This window comes from Pelodiscus sinensis, chromosome 4, assembly GCF_052426305.1.
Source record: "Pelodiscus sinensis isolate ZL-2025 chromosome 4, ASM5242630v1, whole genome shotgun sequence".
NCBI lineage: Eukaryota > Metazoa > Chordata > Testudines > Trionychidae > Pelodiscus > Pelodiscus sinensis.
In genome coordinates this window covers 65,443,280-65,455,737 of record NC_143055.1, presented here as the reverse complement: position 1 = coordinate 65,455,737, position 12,458 = coordinate 65,443,280, and the positions used below count along the sequence as shown (strand labels likewise).

The window sequence follows — 12,458 nt, the reverse complement described above, 5'->3', positions numbered from 1 at the left end:
TGCAGAACTACTACTTAACTGGTTGGTCCCAAGCCTGTAACTATGCTTGGGATTCTTCCGTCCCAAGTGCAGGACTCTACACTTGTCTTTGTTGAATCTCATGAGATTTCTAGTGGCCCAATCCTCCAATTTGTCTAAGTCACTCTGGACCCTATCTCTGCCCTTAAGCGTATCTACCTCTCCCCCTAGCTTAGTGTCATCTGCAAACTTGCTGAGGGTGCAATCTATCCCCTCATCCAGGTCATTAATAAAGATATTGAACAAAACCGGTCCTAGAACCGAACCTTGGGGCACTCCACTAGAAACCGACCGCCATCCTGACATCGAACCGTTGATCACTACCCGCTGGGCCCGGCCTTCTAGCCATCTTTCTATCCATCTTACCATCCATTTATCCAATCCGCATTCCCTTAACTTGCTGGCAAGAATATCGTGGGAGACCGTATCAAAAGCCTTGCTAAAGTCAAGGTACACAACATCCACTGACTTTCCCATGTCCACTGAGCCAGTTACCTCATCATAGAAGCCAATCAGATTGGTCAAGCACGACTTGCCCTTTGTGAATCCATGCTGACTATTCCTGATCACTTTCCTCTCATTCAAGTGTCTCAAAATGGATTCCTTTAGGATCCCTTCCATGATTTTTCCAGGAACCGAGGTAAGACTGACCGGCCTATAGTTCCCTGGATCGTCCTTCTTCCATTTTTTGAAGATGGGCACTACATTTGCCCTTTTCCAATCATCCGGGATTTCGCCCGATCTCCACGACTTTTCAAAGATAATGGCCAAAGGCTCCTCAATGACATTTGCCAACTCCTTCAGTACCCTTGGGTGCATTAAGTCTGGACCCATGGATTTGTGTACGTTTAGTTTTTCTAAATAGTTCCTAACCTGTTCTTTACCCACCAAGGGCTGTCCATCTTCTTCCCATCTTGCGTCGCTTAGCACAGAAGTCCAGGAGCCGACCTTGTCCGTGAATACAGAGGCAAAGAAAGCATTGAGTACTTCAGCTTTCCCCACATCCTCTGTCACTAGGTTACCTCCTTCATCCATTAGGGACTGCACACCCTCTCTGATCACCTTCTTTTTGTTGACATGCCTGTAGAAACCTTTCTTGTTATCCTTCACATCCTTAGCCAGTCGCAACTCCATTTGCGCTTTCGCCTTCCTGATAACCCCCCGGCATTCTCGAACTATACATTTAAGCTCCTCCCTAGTCATTTGTCCAAGTTTCCACTTTCTGTAAGCTTCCTTTTTGTGCTTAAGTACACCAAGGATTTCCCCTGTAAGCCAATCCGGTCTCCTACCAGGTTTGCCTCTCTTGCTACGTGTCGGGATGGTTTCTTTCTGTGCCTTCAATAAGGCTTCTTTAAAATACTGCCAGCTGTCCTGGACTCCTTTCCCCTTCATGTTAACATCCCAGGGAATTCTTTCCATCAGATCTCTGAGGGAGTCAAAATCTGCTTTTTTGAAGTCCAAGGTGTGTATTTTACTACTCTCTTTCCTTCCTTTGGTCAGGATCCTGAAATCTACCATCTCATGATCACTGCTTCCCAGGTTGTCACCCACCTCTACGTCCCCTATTAGTTCCTCCCTGTTTGTGAGGAGAAGGTCAAGCTGTGCACGGCCCCTGGTCGGATCCTTCAGCACTTGTACCAAGAAGTTATCCCCAACATTCTCCAAAAACTTCCTGGATTGCCTGTGTACTGCTGTATTGGTTTCCCAACAGATGTCAGGGTGATTAAAGTCCCCCATGAGAACCAGGGCCTGCGATCTGGAAGCTTCGCTCAGTTGTTCGAAGAAAGCCTCATCTACCTCATCCACCTGGTTCGGTGGCCTGTAGCAGACACCAACCACAACATCACTGCTGTTTGCTCCTTTAAACCTGACCCATAGACTTTCAACAAGTTTTTCTCCCTCTTTATACTGGAGTTCAGAGCAATCATAGTGCTCTCTTACATATAGTGCAACTCCTCCTCCTTTTCTCCCCTGCCTATTCTTCCTGAACAATCTATACCCTTCCATGACAGCGCTCCAGTCATGCGAGTCATCCCACCAAGTCTCTGTTATCCCAATTAAATCATATTTCTTGGCCTGGGCCAGGGCCTCCAGTTCTTCCTGCTTGTTGCCCAGGCTTCTCGCATTAGTGTACAAACACTTCAGGTAACCAGTTGATTGCACTATCTTCTCCATTCGAAACTGGGGTCCTCCTTTCTCGCTCCTTGCTCTATGCATTTCTTCCCGGTATCTGACTTTCCCACTCCCCTCAGGGTTTTGGTCACCGTCCCCCGACGAACCTAGTTTAAAGCCCTCCTCACTAGGTTCGCAAGCCTGCCCGCGAAGATGCTCCTTCCTCTCTTGGTTAGGTGGATCCCATCTCTTCCTAACAATCCTTCCGCCCGGAACAGAGTCCCATGGTCGAAGAAACCAAAGCCCTCTCTGCGACACCACCTGCGCAACCACGCATTTACGTCCTCAATTCGACGATCCCTGCCCAGTCCTTTCCCTTCAACAGGGAGGATGGACGAGAACACCACTTGCGCTCCAAAGTCTTGGATCCTTCTTCCCAGCGCTACATAATCCGCAGCAACCCGCTCAAGGTCATTCTTGGCCGTATCATTCGTTCCTACATGGAGAAGCAGGAAGGGGTAGCGATCTGAAGGTTTGATCAGCTTGCTAAGCCTCTCAGTGACATCCCGAATGCGAGCTCCCGGTAAGCAGCACACCTCTCGAGATTCCAGGTCCGGACGGCAGAGGGATGGCTCAGTCCCTCTTAGGAGGGAGTCCCCGACCACCACCACCCGTCGTTTCCTTTTGGGGGTGGTGGCCGTGGAACCCCCATCCCTAGGACTACGCATCCCATGCCTTTCAGTAGATGGTGCTCCCTTCTGGTTTCTACCTTGTGAGGTCCCTTCCAGAGCATTCAGCACTGCAGAGCCTGTGGAGAGAGCTTGAAAGCGATTGCTTACCTCTATAGCATCGGGGGAATCCCGTGCTGGCCTTTTTCCCCTTCTAGAAGTTACATGCTGCCAGTTCTCCTCTTGGGCGCGTACTGCCCTCACTGGCTCCTCTGCCTGCCGTGCTTGAAGGATCAATTGCTGCCTTCTATCGAGGAAGTCTTCATCCTCTCTGATCAAGCGTAAGGTCGACACTTGGGCCTCCAGTCCTCTAATTTTTTCTTCCAAAATCTCGACCAGCTTGCATTTGGTGCAGATGAAATCCGTTCTTTCTTCCGGGAGGAAGACAAACATGACACACGCCGTGCAGGTAACAACAGCAGCAGACGCATCATCAACCATCTCTGCTGTCCTGGAGAAGGGATTTAAAAAGAAAGACAAGAGAACCTCCCGCCCTTCCCTCTCCCCTTCAGAACTCCCTCTCAAAACTCCCTGTTAGCAATCACCTGTTCGCAAGCTCCTTGGTCGCTTGCCCACTGCCTTATAAAGCCCCTCCCCCTACCAAGGCTCAGCCAATCAGCAGAGGCTTCTACTGTCCCTGACCCAGTGACCTCAAAACATGAGCCGGCAAGCCACTGGCAGCCAGACCTCCATCACTCCTCAGGAGAAGTCTGCCAGCTCCCAGGAGCCTGCCGGGGCCTGGAGAAGGCGAGCGCCTTCCTAGTCCAGGGTGGAGATCATGGATCTTATTCAGGTTTGGGGGAGATGCCCCCAGCGTCCATGATCTCCAAACTAGATGGATGAATGCGGACATCTATGGCATGATAGCTACCAGCCTGGCCACCAAAGGCCACATGCAAACCCAGGAGCAGGTATGCATGAAAATCAAGTTGGTCCGGTGAGATCCCCAACCCTGAGCCCTGAGCTTCCCCTCCCCCTGCTTCCCCCTTCCAGCTCCCTCCTCCTAGGTTTTCCCCTCCCCTTTCCCACCCTCTCTTCTGCCCACTCCTGCCTCCTTTCCAGGGCCAGACTGAGGGGTGGGCGAGCTGGGCAGCTGCCCAGGGTGCCAACCGATGGGGGGTGCCTGATGGATGCTGTAAGGGGTGCGTGGCATCCCTTATAGCTGCCATCAGGCTGGCGCCGCGTGCCTGGCTTCCACAGCGCTGGCCAGCAGCGCCCTTCCCCCCACAGCCACGGGGTCCTGCATGGCCTGGCGCACGCACCAGCAGCAATGGCTGGGCCAGACTGGGCTGCGCATGTGCTGTGTGTGGGCCCTGGGCTGTGCGGCAAAGGCCGTGGCCAGGCTGCGCATGCACCGTGCACCCCAGGAGCAAGCCCGCACATGCGCCATACGCCCGGGGGCGAGCCCGTGCTCCCTAGGAGGGGCGGGCCCATGCATGCGCCATGCACCAGGGGGTAGTGCTGCGCCCCCGGGCCCAGGGCACCAAAATGGCTCGGGCCAGCTCTGCTCCTTTCCCCAGTCTCATCAGAGTTTCATTTCCCGCCCCCCCAGTTTTGTTAAATAAAGGGAGTTTGTGTTTATGAAAATACATGTATTTTATTTGACATCAGGAAGGAGCGTTAAGGAGAGGTAAGTGGAAGGACATGAGGGAGGAATAAGGCACAAGCCCCCAGTGGGGCAGATCAGGGAGGTTCTTAGTGCTCCACAAGGTGGAAGCTCTCCAGCAGGGCCTTCTGGATACTGACAGCCCCCAATGGACCTCCTGGATGGCAGCCTGCAGAAAGTGCAGCCAGGCTCACAGCAATCCTTCCATGAGAAGCACCAGAGTGCCCAGGGGCAGCTCTGGCTTCATGTTGCAGAGTGCTGTGGTGTCCTGAGTGAGGGCAACCAGAGCATGCAGAGACAAAATGCTTTGCTGTCCCTCATCGAGGTAGGCAAGCAAGCAGGGAAAGCTGAGAACTGGCTGTCTGGCGGGGAGGGGGGGGTCCCTTTAAGCACAGGCCATAGGTAGCCTCAGACAGTAGCCACACAAAATAACTCCTGACCTGATGCCCTGCTGGACTTGGTTCCGGCTGGCCTTAAATGCAATTCAGCATCCACTCAGTGTGGATGTGCTATTTTGAAATGCATTTTGTGTGTAGAAGTGTTATTTTGAAATAACTTATTTCAAATTAACTATTTTGAAATAAGATATTTCAAAATAACGCTGTAGTGTAGACATACTCATAGAGAATAAAATAACTTGCTTTTCATATTCCACATTGTTCATTATTCTAATCTAATATTGCACTCAATAGGAAGTTGTGCCAATGAATTACTATACAGGCAGTCCCCGCGTTACGTACAAGATAGGGACTATAGGTTTGTTCTTAAGTTGAATTTGTATGTAAATCGGAACTGGTACATATTGTAGGGGAAACTCTAGCCAAACATTTCTTCAGAGCTCAGTTTTATTTTCCCTCACCTCACTTCCCTCAGTCCTTTATTCTGAAGCTGAGGTGTCTGCTGAGAAAAGCCGCTCTGTGTCTCCCTGGTCTGCTGGGGGAGGGGCGCTAGTTTCGCTTCTCCCTGGTCTGCTGGGGGGAAGCAGCTAGTGCAGGGTTGCCTCACCCCGTTTGTAAGTAGGGATCCGATGTAAGTCGGATCCATGTAACCCGGGGACTGCCTGTAATAATTTTTGGTTTTATGAGCAAGATAAAGAGTTTAATTCTTTAGAACATTCTTTATAATTCAAAATTAAATTCTTAAATGAGGCTTCTAAATGAAGGATCAGGCATTTGTCCAGAAACAGTTGCCTAAATTTTCAGCATCCTATTTAAACTTAAGACTACTCCCATGTTCTTAATGAAGCATTAATAATATCACACTGTTTAACTGCCAATTTAGATAGCTGTTTGCAGCTACAAAGCTTTGACCTACTGGAGCATGTTGGTTACCAACACTATGTGAATGAGCACTGACTGCACAATATCAGTAGCAGCAAGAGCTGAAAAACACAGTATTGTTTAGCTGTAGTGGCATGAAGCAGTGTAATGTGATTAAGACAATCCTTTCCAAGCCCTTGCGGGTAATGTATATAGTAAGATATACCCTATATTTCTGAAAACAAAGGACATTTTTTGCTGTTTAACAACTGGTGAAATTCACATCTTTTGATCTCTAAACATGCCTATACAATTGCATTTGTACATTTCTCTTCCCCTTTACTGGTTTTCTTTTTCCTCTCCTAGAAAGAAATTGGTGCATCCAAATCCCTTTGTGTAGCATTAATCTAAGCCAGCAAAACATTTTTGGTAAGCATTCAGACTGAAGCCAGCTGAGAGAGCTTTGTTCAAGCAAGATTTACAAATTCTCACCTACTTTCTAGTGTTTATTTCTCAGAGTTATGATTGTGTCTTTCCAGAAAGCATGCTTGAAGCTGAAAAGTTAAATAGCTAGCTTTAATTAAACACCTAATTCCATATAATTTGGCCTATTCTTGTAGTATAAAAATAGCAATGCTGATATATTAATTCCCAGTGCTATTTATGATCACTAGCAAGGAGATAGATACATATTAAGGTGGTGCTGTGTTTCTGTAACATCAACATTCCACATGTATTTCTAAAAGATACCAAGAAATGCTGTTATTATTGATAGTGTGACCATAGTCATGGGCTAGAAGCCCATTGTTATTGGCGCTGTTATTGGTGTTAAAGGGCTGTGGAAGGTGCTGTCAAGAACCTGGCCCCAAATGCCCCCGGGAACTATCATTTGTACAGTGTTGCTCCATGCAATCTAGTTTCCATTGCTGTGGCATCTGTACCGACAATGTTATCCAAAATTGTGCCTGTAATTAATAGATAATGTTGAATTTAATGTAATTGGGGAAGTAATGCTCATCCAAAGGCTGCTTCAAAGGGTATCCTATTTGACTAAAATGTCATATTTTTATAATACTGCAAGTTTGAGAATGAAACATATTAAACAACAATCAATGACCATATGTATTTCAAAATGTTAATACCTTCCAGTCAGGCCCTCTCAGAGAATGACAGAGGCCCAGGCCACTTTGAATTTAAAGGCCTCAGTTCAGCCCCAGGCCTCTGATTATCTAACTTCTCATCCACAGGGTCATACTGAAACCAAAAGAATACATGAAAATTAACCCTCGAGACATTTATTTATTAAAAATGAAGTAATTATACCTATAGCATGTATATTAAAAATGCAATTTTAATTGTGAGTTTCCACTGCAAGCAAAACTCTTCATTTTAGGAATGCTTTTCTGGCTTCGTTGTGTGCAAACTCATTTATAACACTGCTCTACAGCCAAAATGCTTCTGAAATAAATGTAGTCAAATTTTACTAATTCTGGGTCACCGAGAATGAAAATAATGTTTAAAATTGTTAATTGGCTCTAGTTTTCAAGATATGCTATTGGGTCAGTATATACGACCCTTGACTTGCGAATGGGAGTTATAAAGGGAAGGGATCTCAATTTAAACCAGAAATGACTAAAATACATCTTTGACTGGATCTATGAATAAATCTAATAAATGGACAGTACTTGCTTTTTAGGCAAAACAATGAATGATGCAATCTGAAGCTGGTATTGCGTCATACATGATATGAATTGCATCATGTTATTCCTAGAAGTCATGGATGATGCAATCTAACAAAGCTTACATCACTCTGCTGAACAAATTGCCCTATATCAGCTCTGGAAATCATACAGTGTCGTGCTCTCTTATTTGTCAGTGTTTGATTTTGCAAAGGGACACATTTCTGTTTAGCCAAAGTGAGCAATGATGCCTCATACTTGTGTGAACAGTGCAGATAACTTCTGCTATGTTTGTGGTGAAGTGACTTTTGCATCACAAAAGCGCAGTATAACCACTATGGTTAAAGCCATATCACCTTTATTTTGGCTGCAAAATTGGAGATCAGGACAAGAGATGGGCCCCACACATATGCTGCAACACTTGTGCAACAAATATTTGCCAGTGGTTGAACAGGAAAAGGAAATCTATGCCTTTTGCATTGCCAATGATTTGGAGAGACACAATAGATCATACCAGCAATTGTTACTTCTGCATGGTGCCTCCAGTTGGGAAAAGTATGTCAAAGAAGAAAAAGTGGACCGTGCATTATCCAAACATTCCATCAGCTATACGCCCGGTACCCCACAGAGAAGGACTGCCGGTTCCTGATGCCCCAGAATCATTCTCACTTGAGTCAGACGAGGAAGAGGAAGAGGATGACATTTCTGGTCCTGAACCATCAATGTCACAGGACCCACATTTTCTCCCATCCTCCTCCTCTGAACCACACCTCATAACACAAGGTGAACTGAATTACCTTGTCAGGGATTTGGAACTACCCAAGAGTAAAGCAGAGCTGTTGGGCTCCAGACTACAGCAGTGGAGTTTCCTGGCAGGTGATGTTAGGGTTTCCATGTTCCGTGACTGTCAAAAGGATCTTGTCCCATTCTTCTTCATGGAAGGTGATCTTGTAGCCTGTAACAACATTGATGGTGTGATGGCAGCCCTCAACATCGTTCACGATCCAAATGAGTGGAGACTGTTCATTGATTCATCGAAGACGAGTCTTAAAGCTGTTTTGCTGCATAATGGCAATGTTTTGCCCTCAATTCCAGTTGGTCACGCAGTCCATATGAAGGAAACCTATGACAACATGAAACAACTTTTGAGGTGCATAAACTATGACCAACATCAGTGGCAGCTTTGTGGCGATTTGAAGGTTGTTGCTCTCTTGCTTGGTCTGCAGACTGGATACACAAAGTACTGCTGTTTTCTCTGCAAATGGGATAGTCATGCAAGAGATTCCCACTACATCAATATAGATTGGCCACTCCAACAGTCATTGGAGCCTGGGAGGAAAAGTGTTCAGCATCCACCACTTGTTGAATCAAGGAAGATTTTGTTACCACCCTTACACATCAAGCTGGGTCTGATGAAGAACTTTGTCAAGGCCATGGATAAAACACAAGCAGCTTTCAAGTACCTCCATGGAAAATTTCCAAGGTTAAGTGAAGCTAAGATAAAGGAAGGTGTCTTTGTTGGTCCTCAGATTCGTGAACTTCTTCGAGATGATGCATTTGACCATGCACTGCGTGGCAAGGAAAAGATGGCATGGAAAGCCTTCTAGTTCGTGGCAATACATTTTCTCTGAAACAACAATGCAGACAACTACAGGTTGTTGGTGGAAGACCTCCTCAAGGCATACAAAAGCTTTGGTTGCAACATGTCACTAAAGATAAATTTTTTGCACTCTCATCTAGATTTTTTTCCACCGAACTGCGGAGGAGTGAGCGACGAGCATGGCGAGCGATTTCACCAGGACATTGCAACAATGGAGAAACGCTATCAGGGCAAATGGAATCCATCAATGCTTGCAGACTATTGCTGGACAGTGACAAGAGATGCTCCATTTAATGAATACAAGAGACAAGCCAAGAAGCGCCGAGTAGACACTGAATAGGACGAAACTATGTACATAATAGTTTTTTGCCTTTTGTTTCATAATACATTTTATTTATATAACCCTTTTGCTGATTTTTAAAGTGTTACATAAACAAGACAGGTGAAATATTATCATGTAAAGCAACCATAAACACATGAAAAGACCTAGGTTTACAATTTATGATTAAAACTACTATCTACACAATATACATAGACGTAAAATGTAAAAACATAGATATCTTGGAAACAGTAGCCAATCAGTTGTTTTGATTTTCATATTTGAATTCAGCACATCAAAATACATAATAAATAGCACATTTGATCTCTGAAGCAGATGACTTCTAAAAAATTGTAGACCAGTGTAATTGAAGAAAATATGTATGTGCAACATCACTATTAATGTTAAGCATTGCAAGCCCATTCAAACACTTGTCCTATTGTAGAATGATGATAGTTTTTTATTTGTTTTAACTTGCTGAATGTGCGTTCACCTGAAGCCACTGATGCAATGAGGCTGACAAAATGTGTACCGTGTTTTAGCGCATATAACCTGCGGGTTATACAAAGTTTTACAAACCCCACAACCCTCCCATGGGGTATATATGTCTACGGGGTATATAAGTTTATTTTTACTTGCTGGGGCATGAGTGTGGCTCCCCTCCCACAGGCCAGCCAGCTTGCCTGTGCTCTCTGTTCTCCTCTCCCGGAGGAGGGTGGATTGTGGCTGGCTGCAGCTGCGCAGAGCCTAGTCACGAGTGCAGCTCCCTTCCTGCAGGTTGGCCAGCAATTACCAGGTACCTTAAAGTAGCATATTGTGGGCTATTCACGTATGCGGATTATCTTAGACTTTTTTTTACACATTTAGGAAAAGCCACGGGTTATGCACAGGTGTGGGTTATACACGGGTGTGGGTTATATACGCTAATTTACGGTAATGCAATTGTGATATTAGGAAATACAGTTGACAGGCTGAGATCAAACATTTCTTGAAGCAGTTCTTTTGGCAGTCCAATTTAAAGTGGTTGGAATATATATGTTTCCGGAACAGATCTCTTAATTGTGGGTAGAATGTATGTTTCAGGAAGAGATCTCTTGACATTTCATTGTTGTACCTTTGTTGAAACTATTCAGCCACTGAATTTAGATCTTCATCACATAGTTTTCTGAACTCCCCAAGGAATCTAAAAAGGGTACAAATTTGTTACAGTGACTCAAATCAATGTGTAAGTCCAGATTTGATGGAGTCAATAACAACAACAAAAATGGACTCGATAGTACCTTTCTGCGTAAGATTGAAATATTAGGCTGCAATTAGTGGAAAACTCAAATGAAATGTCAATACCCTATGCTACTGATTTGGACTCAGAAACGATTGCGTCTCATTAAGCACGAATCTTTTGAATATCTTGAAGAAGTTGTTCAATGTCATTGCTCTAAATATCTGATGTACTGCATGCTTCAAATACAGGATTAGTTTCATGGATTGTTTTCAGCAGCTTCATCCACATGGACAACATTAAAATGCATTCACATTTGGACATATACCTCTGAATTGACTTAAGCTCAGCGTGAGAGATTCAAGCTCTCTTAAAGCCTTTCTCACAGAGTCCAAATGCTGTGCCACTGGTTTAACACCATCAGTTCATGATGACCATCTCATTGTCGACATGCTGTGAAAGGAAACAGGCAGATGATTCTTCAGAATTTCCCACTTTTGAGGACTGCTTCTGAAAAGGTTGTACAATTACTGGATTGTTTCAAAGTATGTGATTGCTTCATTGCATGATTCAGCACAATCAATGCTGGCAAGATTTAGTGTGTGGTTGCCACTACTGGAGAAAATACAGTTTGGATTTTGCTCAAGGAAGCCTGCTTGTACTTCGTTGTACTTCCCAGCCATATTGGATCCATTGTCATAAGTTTGGCCAATGAAGAAATGAAAATTTAATTTGAAGCCTTTGAGAATTTCTAATGCACGAGCAGCAATTTCTTTTCCAGTTTTTTTCATGAAATTATCAAACAAAGTGAATCATTCTTCAGTTGAAACCGTTGAACTTCCTGCAATGTTAACATATTGAACAACCAAGGTCATCTGTTCTTTATTAGAACAGTCTGGAGCTTCATCAATAATAATTGAAAAGTACTTTGTATGTTGTATCTCCAAGAACTGTTGTTTACGCAAATGTCCAACACAGATCAATAAACTCGTTTTGTATTCTGTTAGACAGATAATGAACTTGCATGCATTTTCCACTCTCTTGTGATTCAAACAAGCTTAACATGGCCTGATAAAAGTGAGTTATACTTACTAAGAAGCTCAAGTATATCAAGAAGGTTTCCATTTGTAGGGTCACCGATACATTGACTGGAACCGAACAAAGCCAATCCCCGTTAAGAAAGAAAAAGAATGACATTCAATATGCACTCAAGGAGTTTTTTACAGTTATCAGTTTCTGTTTATTTTACTTAGGAGTAATTTTCAATTGCACTGTCAGCTAGTGTTTCTCTACTAGCTGATTTCCATGTAACTGAAGTTTAATGTGCAGGTATTTGGCCTTTCAACTTCCTCTAAGCTGTACTAATGCTCCAAGCAGATGAATCAGACAGTACTGATGCATTTGAAGTATTACTGCTAAAAATCAAACAGGGTACACAGTACAGAGCCTGCTTTTCCATGCTCCAGCAGAGACAGTCTCTTGTGCAGATCTCTCCATTTGGAAGAGTTTTTTGTCAGCAGATGAGTGGGAAAAGCATGACTTTCAGCATCTTTCAATGTATTACCTGGCATTTGAAAACAACTAGAAATGACTGTATTTGAGCAACTTTGTTCTTACCAAGAAGTCCAATATCAGGTTCTGATGCCACTGTTGTTACACTGTGTCCCTGTGTTATTCAGAAGTTTTTGCTCTTGCTGCACAGCATCTCCAAGGTTCTCATTTTCTGCCTTCACAGTTTCTAAATCAAACATAGATTCTGCATCTATTGCTACTGTTGGCACTTCTGTGTTTGGGTTAATGACCTCCTTATTTTGGGGCAGTGGCATTGAAATGTCATTTTTGGGTACAAAGTTTTCATCATCAGAACTGGAAGTGTCACTGTCAGTTTGGTCACGGTCTAATGGCTGAGGCATTTTTT

At 44.3% G+C, this 12,458-nt stretch overlaps 1 pseudogene; it reads right to left on the bottom strand.

Annotated features, from left to right (window-relative positions):
• Positions 1 to 10,463: 10,463 nt before the first annotated feature.
• Positions 10,464 to 11,999, bottom strand: LOC149524524 (zinc finger MYM-type protein 1-like; annotated as a pseudogene).
• Between the last annotated feature and the right edge of the window lie 459 nt (positions 12,000 to 12,458).